The following is a 12,068-nucleotide window of genomic DNA, read 5'->3' on the forward strand; positions in this document are numbered from 1 at the left end:
ATAAAATACAAAATCAAAATATGAGATGCACGCCTTTAGAGTCCCTATAAAGCACATGTGTAATCTAAATGAATTCCATAAAGCAGTTTTTGAGGAGAAGTGGATAACGTACACCCCCCTGTTAGATGGAACGAACAGGCTGAATAGAACAAAATTCAACGAAGTTCAAACATCTGTAAAAGTGACAAAATTAAGAAATTGCACCAAAAATTATAAAATGCACACCTTTAGAGTCCCTACGAAAGACATGTGGAAGATCATTCAATTCTGTTGAGCAGTTTTTGTGGAGAAGTGGATAGACTTCATCCCCTATTACACTATCATCATAGAGAAATTCAGCAAAATGTACCTAAGTTCAAATGTCTCTAAACTTACAGAAAAACAATAAAATACAAAAACAAAATATGAGATGCATACCATTAGAGTCCCAAGAAAGCCCATGTATAAGTTCATTGAATTCCACAGAGCGTTTTTTGTGGAGAAGTGGATAGAGTACATTCCCTGTTTCGTACGGACGTACGGACATGGAGGGTAACCCTATATGCCCCCTGCCATATATGGCGGGGGGCATAAATATGTGGGTTAGAATTTTATTTAATGTGATTAACATTCCAAATTCTGAGTACAAAATATTCGACATTGTTCAAACAAACACACTGATTGATGAACACTCTTATAGCAATTGCTAAAAATAGCAAATCAAATGATAGTTTTAATCATTGTCTGAAGAGCTTGGACCCATCACCTTACAAATATCACATTCTACCATGACTTCAGTAAATAAGTGTTCGGTTTCAAATCAAATTTAGAGCTATTATAATTTTGTTATATACCTCTGATTTTCCCACACAGTAGGTTTATCTCCTAATTCAGTAGATTCCATAAATGCTTATTGAACATTCCAGTATTTCCTGTATACAAGCAAATATTTTCCATGATATGTTATATCAACAAATTGATAGACATCCATGTTAACTGTGACCAAAGGCATTTTCAACTTACTCACACCCAAACTTGTAAACACAGCAAATGAGAAATGTTTGATGTTGAAGGTTTAGAAACACCTGCAACTGAATGTGGAGAATGTAAAACTCACCAAATGAGAAAAGTTTGCAACTGAAGGTGGACAACTGAGGAACAAGTCCAGGAATGTTGCAAGAGCTGTCCTGCCTGTTTCTCTGTCGTTGGTCACTACTGAAAAGCGTTATGTACACTGAATAACTAGTTAATTCCCAACCCAGGTGCCAACATCCATAATTAACCACGAACCTTCCCCATCTCAATGGTTTATCCCATCAAGACTGACACGATATTGTTCGTATTGTCATGTCTGTTTAGATGTCTCCATGACGAAATAAATAAATCAAATTTAGCTTACATTTTTCAACAGCTTGGCTTACATTTTTTTTATTGATCCAAGAACAGTTTTAAGTGTTACTGAAAACATTTTACCATCAAAAGTACATATGTTGTAATTTTGAAATTTTGGTATACCAAGCAACATGATATATCTGAAAAGATCAAAGTTTCTATCCTACTATTGTATCTTTACTTTCGTTTACATGTTTATCATGTTTATTTACAAAAATTCAACTCATTCTCTGACTTAAATGTATTAAATTGTATCGTCCAAGTTTCAAAAGGAAGTACTGAGTCAGTTTATTCACGTGCTTAGAGCACTTACAACATGCTAATGTTATTGAAGTTAACCAACATTATACGACAAATATATATGTCTTCTTTGATTGCATGTGTTTTAGTATGCACTCACTCTGAATGACTTATTACCTTAATAATGTTATTACATAACGGAGAATACAAACATTATGTGTTTCTGTATTTACGAGTCATCTCAGTGATGTTTTGCAAATGAGTAAATCTTGTTTCCCCACTTAATCATGTATGTCACGGTTTGAACTAGCATGAAAACGGCATACCGCCTGGGAGAAGAGTGCATTGATGATACTGTGGTTAAATTTACTTCATTCAATGTTGCAATCCTATCATATTTCTTAATATCCCGTTGTAGATATATTCCTAATGTGTTTAAACTGTGCAAACCGAGTTACATCACAATATTATGCAATGCATCTCGGTATTACGGGAAATCAGCCATAACGCTTATAAACTTGTAGAAACAGTTAATCCTGCTTGATGCACACTTTAATCATGCTCGACATGATATGAAATGGCATGAAAACAGATATGCACAAGAAAAGCATGCGATATTGACATGGCGCAACGTGATTCCACGTGTACTGTAAGTTTCTTTTTCATTATGTTAGCTTGATTGTATTGGGGACTTTCTGTTGGTCTCTTGTGTGTGTTTTTCCCCTTCACTTTCATGTTATTGAAGGTAATCAACATTATACGACAAATATATATGTCTTTTTTTTTATTGCATGTGTTTTAGTATGCAGGTTTACATCTCGTAATGGGTTTACAATTTCTTTTCACAGTTGGTGTTTCTAAATTTAAGAGTCGTTTTCTTGTAAACTCCATGAATGTCCTTTTCCCCTCTCTAACCGGCAGATCATGGTTATAATCTGCCTTCTTTAATGTAACTTTTTACCTTTCTTTACAACAATTACTGCAGACGTGACTTAATTCATGTTTCGTGGTCAGTTTATACCAGTTCTAGTTTGTATCCCCAACATTGTCGCCATTCATTTGATCTCATAACGACCGATAATGCCAGTTAACATTTCTCAATACAGGCAATCAGTGGGTTTGTTCTCTCTAAAAATCTCTTCTGAAAAAACACATTTATTAAACTTTCGAAAGTTTGTAGTAATGATGACGTGCCTTTACGATGCTAGAATATCTCTACTCCTAACCTTATTGCTATTACTCTGTGGTGATATCCATTCCAACCCAGGTCCAAGGTGTTATACTGATCTTAAAATTATCCATTTAAATGCCTGTAGTGTTAAAGATAAAATTGAACTCATAGGTCTAGAACTGAACGAATATGACGTTATCTGTTTGACAGAAACCTGGCTCCATGAAGGTATTTTAGATAGTAATATTTTTATTCCAAGCTTTCAGTGTCCCTTTAGAAAAGATAGACTTACACAGGGTGGTGGGGTCGCTGTCTACATTAAGAACACATTCATCGCCAAACGAGTAGAAACCTTAGATAAGATTGGTCTGGAAGCACTATGGATAGAGCTCCGCTACAAAAGCAGGAAGTATCTAGTGGGTTTATTCTATAGAGCAGACAAAAGTGAGCAGTATTGGAACTTGTTAGATCAATCGATTTGGGATGCAATGGATATGGATTTAGATACAATCATTGTTGGAGATTTTAACATTGATATTTACAACAAATTAGACGCTAAAATAAACAATCTTATGGTGGCTTACGGTTTGCATTAACTTATAAACTCACCAACCAGAGTCACCCAAAACAGTAGAACCCTTATTGATTTGATATTTGTTTCTCGTCTCGATATGGTGAAAGAGTCAAATGTTTTAGAACCTTTTTGTAGCGATCATTGTCCAGTATCCGTAACAATAAAAGAATGTATGAAGTCAATGAAAATATATCTGAGAAAAGTTTACGATTACACATTGGTAAACAAAGACGATATCTGAATCCACGTTGATAATACTGATTGGGAAAACGTACTGTCATCACCTGACATAAATGTGAGCACAGGTGCATTTGTGAAAACCTTATCTCACATCTGCGATTCCAATATACCAAACAAAATTGTTACAATAAGATGTAAAGATACTCCCTGGATGAATAATAACATTCGCAAACTCATGCGAAAACGAAATCGACAACATAAAATAGCGAAAAAAAGTTTAGTTAAAAAGTATATGAACAGAAAATCTGAAAGTACCTCCTTTCCTCCTATTACCCACAATAACGAAGTCTATCAAGAACCAGGATCATTAGCAAACATTTTAAATACTTTATTGACCAGGCAACAATCGCAGACCCTAATAAGGATCTTCCAAATATGACCTTAAACAATAATAGTAAATATATGAGGAATTTATATCTTACAAAGCAGGATGTTGAAAGCGAGTGGACCAGATGGTAATGGAAACCACTTCATACGTTTGGTATCCCCCTCCTTGTCACTAGCATTAACTAACCTCTTTAACAAGTCACTTCAAACATCAGTTTTCCCAGACATATGGAAAGAATCATCAGTTATACCAATCCACAAGAAAGGTAATATTAACGACTGTTCGAACTATAGACCTGTTGCCTTAACATCTTGTTTATCCAAGGTCTTTGAAAAATGTATATTAAAATATGTCTTTAACTTCATGAGAGATAACAATTGCCTCTCAAATTTTCAATCTGGATTCATGCAAGGACATTCAACAGCTTACCAACTCACGCATTTGTATAACTTTATTGCTAAAGCTATAGACAACGGAAAAGAAGTAAGAGCAGTATTCTGCGATATAAACAAGGCATTTGATAAAGTTTGGCACAAAGGGATTATCCATAAACTAAAATCATGTTCCCATGTAGATGGGAAGTTACTGAAATGGTTTGGAAGTTATTTGCAAAATAGAATGCAAAGAGTAGTTATCCAAGGTTACAAATCAGAATTAAAACCGATAATAGCCGGAGTGCCCCAAGGATCAGTCCTTGGACCTCTTTTATTCTTAATATACATAAACGACATAGTTGATGGAATCGAAAGTAATATACGCCTTTTCGCAGATGACACATCACTCTACGTAATAATCGACGATCCCCATACGAGTGCATTTATTCTTAACTCAGATTTAGACAGAATATCTAAATGGGCGGAAACCTGGCAAGTAATATTTAATCCAAACAAAACTGAAACTATCCAGTTTTCACACAAAACGAAACCTTCTACGAAACCTCCCCTCTCGATGAATGGTACACCTATAAATGAAGTGCAGATTCATAAACACCTAGGCATTATTTTTCAGGAAAACCTCCTCTGGCATTCCCACATTAATGAAATTGCCTTCGTAGTTTTAAATATAGACTATCACGCAAAACTCTCGAAATAATGTATAAATCCTTTATCATACCTTTATTTGACTATTGCTGTCATCTCTGGGACAATTGTACAAACGAACAGTCCTTGTCACTAGAAAACCTTCACTTAGATGCCTTACGCACAATATGCGGTGCAGTTAGAGGTACAAGCCATGCGAAACTATATCATGAGACAAACCTGACTTCCTTATTGAAACGGAGAGAAGCTTCTAAATTAACATTATTTGACAAAATGGTAAACCATATGGTTCCTGACTATCTTTGTGATCTTGCTCCAGAGAAGGTTTCTGATAACAGTAACTACAATCTTAGGAATAATGAAAATTATCAGACTAAAAGTTGCAAATCTACTAATTATGCCAAATCGTTTTGCCCGATACAATTAAACTGTGGAATGACCTACCTACAAATGCTACAAACGCTTCCTCTGTTGGACAGTTTAAGAATTCAATCGCACCACAAGTTAATACCAACACAATGTTCGATCTAAATTTTGGTAGTCGATTTTGTTAAATAATACACTGCCGCCTTAGACTGGGAGGCAGTGACTTAAACAGTGATAAGTATAATCGTTTCATTTCTGATAATGCTTCTTGTTCCTGCTCACAAGATTATGTGGATGTATTCCACTATTTTTTCATGTGTCCTAAATATAATACCATTCGATACGAATCGTATTTCTATGTGAAAGGTTTCACCCTGCGGGATGTGCTAAATGGCAATAACTCAGTATCTCATCAGACGAATATGGATATTCTACGGTCAGTCCATCAATTCATTATTACATCAAAACGTTTTGATTCATAAAGTTTTGTAGCTTCTCTTATTTTTATTTGTATCAACTTGCCACGAAACAAAACCAAGATAAATTGTTGATATTAATGATTGTTATTATTCAGAGATAACTTGTTATAACCACTATAAATATGTATTATGCACAAATGTGAACCTTCACATGTATTATGGAGTGGCATTAATATAAACTTGTTGCCATGAAAATGCCAAAAATATTTTATTCAGAATTCCAAAACTACCAAAAGGCACCAGTACACCACCAGATCTATCTATGTGCCAAGTTTGGTGAAGAAATAGTGAACGGTTTTAGAGTTCTGCTCCGGAAAAGACAAATGTACATGGACGGACGGAGTCCATTTTAATACCCCCCGCAAAACGCGTTGCGGGGGATAACAATACAAACCCAGTCCAACTAACTGGGTTTCAGTCAAGTTTTCTAGAGAGTAATGTCCAAGTAACTCTCCATTCCTTGAAAATAATGGAGCCGCGTCACATTATTTTTAAGGAATGGAGAGTTACGAGGATATTACATTCAAAGTATTGGGAATATTTCTGTTATCAAAATTAAATGTCAAAATGACAAAATGAAGGCTTTAATTTGAAACTGGTACACATCGCTCCATTCCTGAAAAGTAATAGAGCGAGCAGACAATAGAATGACGTCACAAATGTAATTTAATAACAGTGAGTGAGTGAGTGAGTTTAGTTTTACACCACTTTTAGCAATATTTCAGCAATATCACAGCGGGGGACACCCGAAATAGGCTTCACACATTGTACCATGTGGGGAATCGAACCTGGTTTTTCAGCATGATGAGCGAACACTTTACACAAGGCTACCCTAGTCTGTCTCACAGTCCCTGAACCACATTATTTTCCCTACTGCCAAGCCTTCTATGCAGTGCTAAAGCCCTAAATAAAGCAAGTCTAGATTTCCTCAGGTTCAGGTTCTGAATCTCTGGTCTCCCTAGGGCTCCTTTTCAATATAAATGGGCTTGTTTGTTACTATCAAAATTATATATATATTCAGAGACTAAGCCTTAGTCTAGGCTACCCCCAAGCCCAGTTTTTAACAGAGGCAATTTGAAGATGAAGTTGGAATGCTTTTCTTACAGCATATACAGGTGAGTTACAAAGTACTGAGCAGTGTTGGCCCATTGTTTGCATTTTAGATGCACAAACATTACTTGGAACACATACAGTCTCATGAAAGTGTCTTAACAACTGACACTGTGTTGACACTGTTATCGGAAGAATGATGTTATCACATTTCCAGTTAGTTTAGGAAAATGTCATCCACGTTTGTCATGAAAGAAGGATATATGTCTCTCGTTAACCTTTCTCAAACACTTTCGAACTTTACCAGTTTGTTTTTGTTTCTCATTTTCACACCCATTGTTTTACATTATCTTTGTTACATTATAGTGCTATTAAACAAAGCCCTCAGTTCTTGGATGGATGCCTGATGTTATGGCAAAGGGGTCCAAGTGGCCCTGGTAAATCTAAGCTAGAGCAGACACTGACAAACTGCAGATTGATTGGATGAGAAGCCAGTGTTTCTCAAAGCATAGATTACAATATATATGCCTCATTTGGATGATGGCGATCATTATCCAGATTTCCTTGGGGCCATCCTAGTACTTCTGACACATCATCACATCTTACATCATGTTCACGGTTAATTCACAATATTGCACACATTTTGCATGTTTTACAAGTCTATCCATTTAGATACACATGTCATGAAATGTTTTACTTTCATTGAGAACCTGTCCTGAGACATGAACAAATATTTCATTTTGCATATTTATCCACCTTGTGCCATCACTGAAACAATCACATTGTGAGCCTTACAGTAATGTGGAAAGCTTGGTGTTAAATCACAGCCACAGTTTCAGTGGCATATCTATATAATGATTTTACAGTCAGCGGAGCACACCAAAAGGCTTGTTCTAGGCCAGCTGTTTCTTCCTTTTGAATAGGTGTCTTTGAGAAATTTTGAAAACATGATACATCTACAGCTGCAGTGTGGTCTTAGGAACAGAAATCTATTAGTGTGCAGAGCTCAGCAGGCTCTGGGTGATGGGCTATTGTTTGCTGCCATGCAGACAGATGATATACTGGCCCTTCAAGTTGTTGACTTTTGTAATAATGTAAATGATAATTAAGATTTAAATCAGTATTTAACCCTCTAGATGCCATATTTTTTTCTCTTGATGCACATTGTAAAAGGATATGTTTCGGTAGAATCTCAAATTATAAGAAGTGGTGAAATTGAACTACATGAGAAAAAAATAATACAGAAATAGATGGCCCTATAAAATATGTAGAATTGTTCTTAGATTCTCATACTATATTGCTTGGATAGGAGTATTTTGACTCAGTTATTAATAGAGTAAAACTTCAAAGGTGATGAAATTACTAAAAATGACATGATTACATTTGACGTCATTGTGATTTAGGAGAAAGATGTCACTGTTATGTTGTTTGATAAATATCCTTATTTTTTTCCGTTCATAAAACAAAAATAATCTTAGTTTGCATGCCAGAATTTCACACTGATTCGACAGAACATAAAATGACTGCTTTTATCTCATAAATAATATCTTGAATATATATACAATTAGATATTTTTACCATGTATCTTAATTGGACACAGATACATGCTGCAGTTAAAATCACGTTTCATCTTCAAACACTTGTGTATTCTAACACAGGTTAGATACATGGTGTACTTATTGTGTTAATTTTTAGCAATATTTTTCATCAAACTTTCAAAGGATAAAAAACATATTGCATATGTCCATGCATATGTCCATGACAAGGCTAAATGTAGAAAATCGCTAACCTCTGTATGCAGGAGTTTGCAAGGGATGTTCCCTTATTCAAGAATCGTTGTACATTAATATGTGATATTAGTAATCAGAAACAATCTGACTATCTGTGTGTTGTTATTTGTTTCTGCGTTTATCAGTGCAACCAAACATTTGTTACTCTATTCTAAAATGTATGAGGAATTCAGTGATGTACTTGTTGCACTTGAGTGTGAAATATTTGTGAGGTATAAAACATCTCAGGACTAAACTTTGATGACACATGATTTTTTCAACCCTAACCAGTATGGCAGAAAGCTTACTTCCATGTATGTATAGTTTCCAAAACATCCCAACCGATACTGGGTTTATTGGCCATGTTTTAGAATTACCATTAGTGATTTATTGCAAAACAGATATCACTGATCACAAATATATAATCACTATTTTTAGAAATTCAATCTTCTGAGTAACTATCAGGCATTTTTACATTTAAAAACATACACCAAATAACGTCATGAATCTATTTCATAATGTGTCAAAAAAGCAACATTTACGATCTACTCAGAGTGCTTTGAACACTTATGCTTCGCCTAAAATGCTAGTAAATGGTAATGGGTATCCAGAAAAATTCTCACTGAATTCACAATCGTAAAGTGTATTTGTTTGTGTTACCTGTGGTTACATATTTTTAATTTTATTCTAATAAAAAGTGAGGGTTGAAGATGAGGGTCATATACATAACACTGGTTAAAAGAGGGGAAAAGGTATTAATTCGTCTCTTTTGACGATCATCGTATTCAGCATTGAAAAACCAAGCATCTATAGGGCTGATGATGGAGGCACGTAGCGTATGAAAGAGACCCGTAATATAAACATAATGAAAGTAACCGTAACAACAGGTTTCTTAAATCAGGATTAGGCACGATTTACTTTTAGATTTACACTGTATCTCTGGACTTAGTCATTCAGAAAATTTACGTTACAGAATGTGAAATACTAATGACAGGTTATGTGAGTACTCACCGTATACTTTGTATCGAGAAAAAAACACGATTAGACGTAGGCTGAAAGGGACTATATCGGTAAATGCGACTGTGTGTACTCACAAACGCCTCTGGCAAAACCGGGTCTAAGGGACATAACTCTATCGATGCTTTGCATAATACCACGAAAAACATATCGAGAGTCACGGTAACTACAATTATTTGGTCAGTGCATCACTATCCTATAGTCCATCACTATCATTCATATATACTTGTCGTTTGTATATGTACTATTAATTATATATCACGTGCTCTCTTTAGAAGGAATTCCCCAAAACCATGCATATTATACACAAGGGTATAGCACCTTCTATTCTACGATATTTATATTATTATATATCTCGGTTATGTGTTTCTCATTAATTATTCATGTGGCGTGTGTTTGCTGCTAAGAATTTAAGGCGGAAAATTATAAATGGGTTTCCAGTACGCCTCATGTAACACTTATTTAGACATTTGGAGAAATCAGACAGGTAGCATGTCTCCAAACCTGTAAACTGTCACGTTTTTGCCGTGAGTATCGCGTTCTTTTAATGAAAATCACGTTCCCACGGCAAGTATACTACATCTCGCATTTTTTCGTAAAAGCGCTTTCTAAATATCGCTATATGATGTTTTCACCTCGAATAACGAACGTGTCCGATTTCTTGGAGCTAACACCTAAGCCCGGATACAAGCAATTTGCATAAACTCGCCAGCAGAATTAAGCTTCCAAAATACAATCAAAAATACCATAGAAACAGAGAAAGACGAGGTTTTCTCGGCTTCAATGCCTCTCACTTTTTGGACAAAGTTTCATGATTTGGGTTGACAGCTATATGTGTCTATACTGTATATTTTTTAAACCACACCCATTTCTCGTAAAGAATGTTAAATATTCAAGTAATTTGCAATTGTTTTAAATTATATGCCACGGAGATTTAACATATTTCCGCAAAGATATAATGTATTGGTGTCGATATGTCAACATGTTCTCTGAGTAACTATAATGCTCTAAGCCAAAACATATTTCCAAATATATTATATTACATATATCACACTTTGGAGGTGGAACCGGATAATGGTACAAGTGCTTGTATTTGGTGGACAAGATGTCTTTTATATTTAGCAAATGAGAGAATTGTCATCACTGCATGTCTTTGTTCCATAATGCTTCTGTGGCTTATTAAAGGGAATAATTGCCCTGTTTTTGAATGTGTTTGCAACCGGTGTGGCTGGATCAGCTAAACTTTATTCGAATATTGTCAATGGCATCAACAGCAATATTCGTCTTTTTGCTGATGACACATCAGTGTATATACTAGTAGATGTAGACGACCCAGACAAAGCTGCAAGAATTTTGAATAATGACTTAAATCGTATTTCTGATTGTGCCGATATGTGGCAAGTATATTTTAACCCAACAAAACTGAAACGATTTTATTCTCCCGCAAAGTAAACCCCTCTGTATGTTCACCCATAGACATGAAAGGAACTCAAGTAATGAAGTACATTTCCATAAACATTTAGGTGTATATCTTCAAAAACATTGTTACTGGAAAAAACAAATTGAAGAAATAGTAAAGGTTGTAAGTCCTATGGTAAACTGTTTAAAAAGCTTTAAATATAGATTAACTAGACATACATTAGAATGTATGTATACCTATTATATACTTCCACATATCGATTATTGTTGTGACTTGTGGGACAACTGTACGAAAGAACAGTCTATGACTCTTGAAAATTTACAATTAGACGCTCGAAGAACGATTTGTGGAGCCGTCAAAGGAACAAGTCATTTCAAACCATTAGTTAAGCGTAGAGAAATGAACAAACTTACTTTATTCTACAAAATAAATAATAACCTTACTCCAAACTACTTATCTGATTTAATTCCAGAACACGTTTCAGTTTTAAGTTCTTACAATCTGAGAAATACTGATAGCATTCGCACAATTCGTTGCCATACAGAGTCGTATGCACGCTCCTTTTCACCAGACACCATACGTTTATGGAACAATTTACCAACCGAAAGAAATAACTCACAATCAGTTAATTCGTTCAAAACACGATTACAAGCCAAACAAAGAAATAATCTCTTTGATAAAAACTTTGGCTCTAGATTTTGTCAAATAATCCATGCTCGCCTCATGTTGGGTTGTAGTGACTTGAACGCTCATTGTTTTGATAGACATATTTCAAATAATCCGAATTGTGCATGTGGGTATCCATGGGAAGATTCTCTCTATTACGTCTTTTCTTGACCTTGTTATGACTTAATAAGATCAGATAAATATTTCTACACTAATGGTTTTGACTTAAATTCATTTCTCCATGGTAGTCAAACTTCAAGCAACATAATAAATCAGCTCATTCTTAACTCTGTTCACAAATACATGCTACTTTCAAATAGATTCAAATTATTCTAAA

The 12,068-nt window shown here is 35.0% G+C and overlaps 1 protein-coding gene across 2 annotated transcripts in view; it reads right to left on the reverse strand.

Annotated features, from left to right (window-relative positions):
• Positions 1–9,744, reverse strand: part of LOC124276341 (protein O-linked-mannose beta-1,2-N-acetylglucosaminyltransferase 1-like) — a 60,288-nt gene extending 50,544 nt beyond the window's left edge. The window contains exons 1-2 of one of the 2 annotated variants that reach the window (XM_046711971.1): positions 9,640–9,744; positions 1,097–1,194 (exon numbers count right to left, since the gene is read on the reverse strand). The gene's annotated coding sequence lies outside the window, so the exon portion shown is untranslated. The remainder of the gene's footprint in view (positions 1–1,096; positions 1,195–9,639) is intronic. The other variant, XM_046711970.1, reaches the window with a different exon arrangement.
• Positions 9,745–12,068: the final 2,324 nt, after the last annotated feature.

This window comes from Haliotis rubra, unplaced genomic scaffold, assembly GCF_003918875.1.
Source record: "Haliotis rubra isolate DU_JTF1 unplaced genomic scaffold, ASM391887v1 Scf208, whole genome shotgun sequence".
Classification (NCBI taxonomy): Eukaryota; Metazoa; Mollusca; class Gastropoda; order Lepetellida; family Haliotidae; genus Haliotis; species Haliotis rubra.